The sequence below is a fragment of the Palaemon carinicauda genome, chromosome 15 (genome assembly GCF_036898095.1).
Source record: "Palaemon carinicauda isolate YSFRI2023 chromosome 15, ASM3689809v2, whole genome shotgun sequence".
NCBI lineage: Eukaryota > Metazoa > Arthropoda > Malacostraca > Decapoda > Palaemonidae > Palaemon > Palaemon carinicauda.
The window spans coordinates 135537588-135543853 of record NC_090739.1 but is presented as its reverse complement, the minus strand read 5'-3'; positions in this window follow the sequence as shown (position 1 = coordinate 135543853).

Genomic DNA, 6266 nt, shown 5'->3' with positions numbered 1-6266 from the left:
CCAGTCACCAACCTGGCATCCTCCGGCTGCCGGAGCCGCCGCTCCTTGCCGGCGTGCCGCCGCTGTGCCGGCGGCCGCCATCCTGGTATCTAACTGACTTTTGAAAATTGTCTGTTCTAATGCCAAAATCTATGCTGGAGCGAGCTCCGGCATGCCGGCGGCTTGCCGGATGCCCCGGAGGCGTCAAGAATACTTGCACCCCCTCACTGTAGCTATCATAAGACTAAGATAGCCCTACATAGCAAATAGATAAGCTGCTTTGCTTTTAAGATCAGTACCTAGTACTGATTTATTAGTGATCATGCTGTCTCTTTGCATTCTTCTAATTCCAGCATGCTATGTGCATCTTAGCACGGCTGGTTGCCAGAAGCAGTTACCTTTATGAGGCCTTCTGGCTCTTATCTGGGAACCGAATGAATTCGATCCCAACCTTGTCCTTGGCTTTCCATGGAGTTCCAATATAATGGGAATCCTAGGAAACTATATCCAATGATCTCGGTCATTTGGATTATCCCAGGACCAAGCTTATGGTAACCAGCCGGGCGAGATGCATGGAGTGTGTTCTCCTTTACTGTTTTCATTCTCTATGCATCACACCTTCTTAAGTTAAAATTAATGATTAATATTAACTTAGTTTAAGAGCCATTCCTATGACTCCCCCATACTCATTTTCTCTTTCTTCCACAGGAGGAGCAGATGAAGTGTGACTTCGCCTTCTGCGCTGTGAAACGCCCGCAGTTTTACGGGCATACGGCTTGTAGGACTCACGCCCCTTGTGCAGACAAGAAAGGGGATTTGAAGTTCTGGAATCCACTGGATTGTACGGTCTGCCAGGCCCACCTAGTTGAGGCCTTCCATAACCCTCCCTCAGCGGAGGTTAGAGACATTTCTCGTGAAAAGCTGCGCAAGTGGGTGCGTGGCTTTCAGAAAAATGCTACCGGACCGTACCTGGCCACCGAAGAACTGAGGTCCCTGTTGTTCCCTAAGGCCTCCCCTGACTCAGTGGTTCCGAAAGACGCAATCCCCACTGTCCAAATTACGGTGGAACCTGATGTGGTCATGGCTCAGTCCATGCATGAGTGTCGTTTAGATTCCGAGGATGATGAGCAGATCTCTGACGTCTCGGAAGACACGGAGAAGACGCTTATGGCTCAAGGAGCCGAAGAGGACGAAGACAAGGTGGAATACACCGAGTCGGAGCTTGGAGCTCCTCCCTCATCCATCCCTCCGCCTACTCCTACACCGACGGATGTGTCCATTCCGTCTACCTCCTCGATCCCGGATCCCTCTTCGTCTACCCAAGAACTGATCCGGCTGATTAGAGCTGTCATGGACGACAGACTGAAGGAGAACCAGGAGTCCATCAGGTCAATGATTGGATCCAGAGAACCGAAGAAGATTTCGGTTAAGGATCTCCCAGCTTGCTCTCATGCCAACCCGTGGAGGTATGCAGAGCATATGGTTATTGCGACCGGCAGGATCTTTGTTAGTGACAAGATTGGCACGGTCCCGTTGGAAGATGTGGAGTTCTTCCCAAGCTTCGAGGCCTACCCGGACTGTTACGTCCGGCTTCGTTCCGAACCTGCCTCGAAGGAGGAGACCGAACCTAAAGAAGAGATAGTGTTCGATCTCGCAAAGGCCCAGGCTATGCTAGCCTCCGCATTTAAGAGCAGGGGCTTTACCTGCTCTAAGCTTCCTGCCTTGAGCAAGAAGCATCCTACTTATGTCGCACCTGACACTGCGGTTCTTCCTTTCCTGGAAAAGGCCTTAGCTGCATGCCTTAAAGCGGCGGAAGAAGGAAAACCCTGCCCTGCACTGGAGGAGTGCAGACCCTTCTCCATCGTGACACCCCCTGACACTAGACAATGGAAAGATGTTCAACATACTTTCGTCGTGGGTAGGCTCGATCCTGACGTCGCCGGACGTCAGTTTAATGAGGACCTCCCTAAGCTCAATGATCACCTCCTTCGCCGGGAACAAGACACGAAGGAGAGGCTTGCGGCATCTCTTTCTCATCAAGTCCAACTTGAAGTTATGGCCTGTGACACAAGAGTACCTGATCACTACATGGTACTAGCCAAATCCCACTTACTTACAGTAATGAAGGACTTGTACCATTTCATAAAGGCTCGTAGAGCCTGTCGTGAATTCGTGTTTGTCGGTGCCACCGTGAAACACGAACCCCGGAGGCTGATTTCCTCCAACATCTGGGGAAAGCACCTGTTTCCTTCTGACCTTGTCAAGGAAATAACTGACAGAGCCGCCACGGAGAATAGGAACCTTCTCCACAAGTGGGGCATGTCCAGAAAAAGGAAACCCTCTCAGGACGATGGACCTCAGCCTAAGAGGAAACCTCAGAAGCCAAAACCCCAGCAACGTCAACAACGACGTCAGTTTCCGGGACCCGCTACCTCCCAAGTGGTTGCCCAACCACAGCAGACCTTTCAATTGGTCCCCCAACCGGTGTTGTCACAGTCACCGGTCTTCACCCCTGCCTTTGAGCAGCCATCCACTACCTTTCATGCCAGAGGTAGAGGCTCGTCCAGGGGTGCAAGCAGAGACGCCTCTCGTCGTCCCTCTAGAGGTAGAGGAGGAAAGGGAGCTAGCGGCCGAGGCAACAAGCCCTCGGGACACCAGAAGCAATGAAGTGCTTCCGGTGGGAGGAAGACTCCGCCAATTCCAGGATCGTTGGACCTTCGATCCTTGGGCACACAGCATCATCAAGAACGGTCTAGGCTGGAGTTGGGTGCAACCACCCCCAATCTTCCAGCGGTTCTTTCAACAATCGACCCCCATTCTGGAAGAATATGTTCTAGACCTCTTGAACAAGAAGGTGATAAGGAAGGTAAAGTCCACCAGGTTCCAAGGGAGACTGTTTTGCGTTCCCAAGAAGGACTCAGACAAGCTCAGAGTCATTCTGGACTTATCCCCCCTCAACAAGTTCATAGAGAACAACAAATTCAAGATGCTGACGCTTCAACAAATAAGGACCCTTCTGCCTCAAGGTTCCTACACGGTCTCTATAGACCTGGCGGATGCCTATTGGCACATTCCAATGAACCATCATGCTTCCTCCTACCTAGGATTTCGACTCCAAAGGAAAAGCTACGCCTTCCGGGCCATGCCATTCGGCCTCAATGTGGCCCCTCGGATCTTCACAAAGCTGGTGGATGCCATAGTACAACAGCTCCGCCTAAGAAACGTCCAGGTGATGGCCTACCTCGACGACTGGCTAGTCTGGGCTCCATCACCCGAAGAGTGTGCAAAGTCTTGCGACGAAGTTACCCAGTACTTAGAACACCTGGGATTCAAGATCAACGAGAAGAAATCTCGCCTCTCTCCAGCTCAGAAGTTTCAGTGGCTGGGAATCCACTGGAATCTTCAGTCACACCGCCTTTCCATCCCCCAGAAGAAAAGGAAGGAAATAGCAGGGTCTGTCAAGCGACTACTGAAATCCAAACGCATTTCAAGACGACAGCAGGAACGAGTTCTAGGCTCTCTACAATTCGCCTCAGTGACAAACCCAGTGCTTCGCGCACAGCTAAAGGATGCCGCGGGAGTCTGGAGACGATCGGCATCCATCGCTCGAAGAGACCTCAAGAGACGGCTTCCAAACAGACTTCGACGCCTCCTAAAGCCGTGGTCGGAAGCAAAGGCCCTGAAAAGGTCCATTCCTCTCCAACACCCTCCTCCATCTCTCAACATCCACACGGATGCCTCACTGGAGGGCTGGGGAGGTCACTCCCACCTGAAACAAGCTCAAGGGACCTGGTCTCCACTATTCAAGACGTTCCACATAAACATCTTGGAGGCCATGGCGGTCCTTCTTACTCTGAAGAAGTTATCCCCGCCGCCCTCGATCCACATCCGTCTAACCCTAGACAACTCGGTGGTAGTTCGTTGTCTCAATCGCCAGGGCTCAAGATCGCCCCAGATAAATCAGGTGCTTCTCCCAATCTTCCGTCTGGCGGAGAAGAAGAAGTGGCACCTGTCTGCAGTTCACCTACAAGGATTCCGCAACGTGACAGCGGATGCTCTATCTCGGACAAACCCGATAGAGTCGGAATGGTCTCTAGACGCAAGATCATTCTCCTTCATCTCTCATCAAGTCCCAGAACTTCAGATAGATCTCTTTGCAACGAGCGACAACAATCAACTTCCTCTGTACGTAGCCCCGTACGAGGACCCCAAAGCAGAAGCGGTGGACGCCATGTCACTGGACTGGAACAGATGGTCCAAGATATACCTGTTCCCTCCCACCAACCTTCTGTTGAAAGTCCTCTCCAAACTGAGAACCTTCAAAGGGACAGCGGCCCTAGTGGCTCCCAAGTGGCCCCGGAGCAACTGGTACCCCCTGGTCCTGGAGCTGCAGCCCAAGCTGATCCCTCTCCCGGGCCCAGTTCTCTCTCAACAAGTACAGAAGTCGACTGTCTTCGCTTCATCATCGAAAATCAAGGACCTTCATCTCATGATTTTCTCTCCCTTGCCGCAAAGAAGAGGTTTGGGATCTCGAAGAAAAGTCTAGACTTCCTAGAGGAATACAAGACCGAATCCACGAGACGGCAATATGAATCATCCTGGAGGAAATGGGTCTCCTTTGTTAAAGCAAAAAATCCTAAAGAAATCACCATTGATTTCTGTATGTCCTTCTTCATTCACCTTCATGGACAAGGATTAGCAGCCAATACGATTTCAACCTGCAAATCGGCTTTGACTAGACCAATTCTATATGCTTTCCAAATTGATCTGTCCAACGACATCTTTAACAAATTACCAAAAGCATGTGCTCGCCTACGCCCAGCACCCCCTCCGAAACCGATCTCCTGGTCACTAGACAAGGTGCTCCATTTCGCCTCCAACTTGGACAACGATTCATGCCCCCTCAAGGATCTGACTCAGAAAGTTATATTTTTATTTGCTCTCGCCTCGGGAGCTCGAGTCAGCGAAATAGTGGCATTATCAAGAGAAGAGGGACACATCCTGTTTGCTGATTCAGGAGAAGTGACCCTCTCCCCTGATCCGACGTTTCTCGCCAAAAATGAATTACCCACCAAAAGATGGGGCCCTTGGAGAATATGCCCCCTGAAGGAGGATGTCTCTCTATGTCTAGTAGAGAGTCTCAAGGTCTATCTTCGCAGAACTTCAAACTTTGGTGGAGGCCAACTCTTCAAAGGAGAAACATCGGGCAGCGACCTGTCACTGAAACAATTAAGAGCGAAAATCACCTACTTCATTCGCAGAGCGGATCCGAACAGTACACCCGCTGGTCATGATCCTAGAAAAGTGGCATCTTCTCTGAACTTCTTTCAGAGCATGGACTTTGAGAGCCTCAAAAACCTTACGGGCTGGAAGTCCTCGCGAGTTTTCTTTAAACATTATGCGAAACAAGTGCACGAAATCAAACATTTTGTGGTAGCCGCAGGTAGTGTTATGAAACCTGCACCTAACTCTGCGTAGAACAGTGAGTTACTTGGGACTCTAACTCTTCGGGTGCCTATGTTGACCCTCGAGCGATTCATAGTGATGTCTAAAAACACTTAGTGCTTTTATAACTGTTCTTATCCCAGGTGAAATGTCATAGTGTCACACAAGTGCCGCATGCCTTGAGCATGATGTGTTGTTTAAAGACTTGCGTTCCTCGAGAACGAGTACCTACTAATCCTGAAATTCCTTTTCAGATTCAAGAGCAAGCCTTTATTTCTATGTACATTATTATTACTGTAAATGAACTTTACTTTTGCTGTAAATTATTTAATTTCTGCATTGTGAAATAAAATTTCTATTTTATTACTTATGCGTCTCTTTCAGCTCCTACTTACTATGAAATACATACTGTCATAGTTTTATTTATTCCTCCTTTATGGTCATGAAGAATTTAAGATGTCTAATCCTAAATTATATTCACCTTGTCTCAGTAAGGTTCCTACACGAATACTTACTTCTGATAATCAGGAGATGAAATCTATACACAGTGCCCAACCACCACTGACCTACTTCAGAATGTTCCTATACAAATATCAAACATTCTGCTTCATCTCTAAGCTCTTAAAAGTTCTTCTGTCAAGATGAATAGCCCTTCAATACCACTTTGACGTCGGCATAGCCCATGGGAACTTCCTACCAATGGGGGGCAGGATACTTCGTTCCTATGGTTCTTACCTAAGATTACTTTGCTGTTTTGTCAATGCCTAGGCACTTAACTCTGGGGGAAAATCTACCACGATACATTGATTCTCTGGTACTCTTCCATCAGGACGCCATGGCTT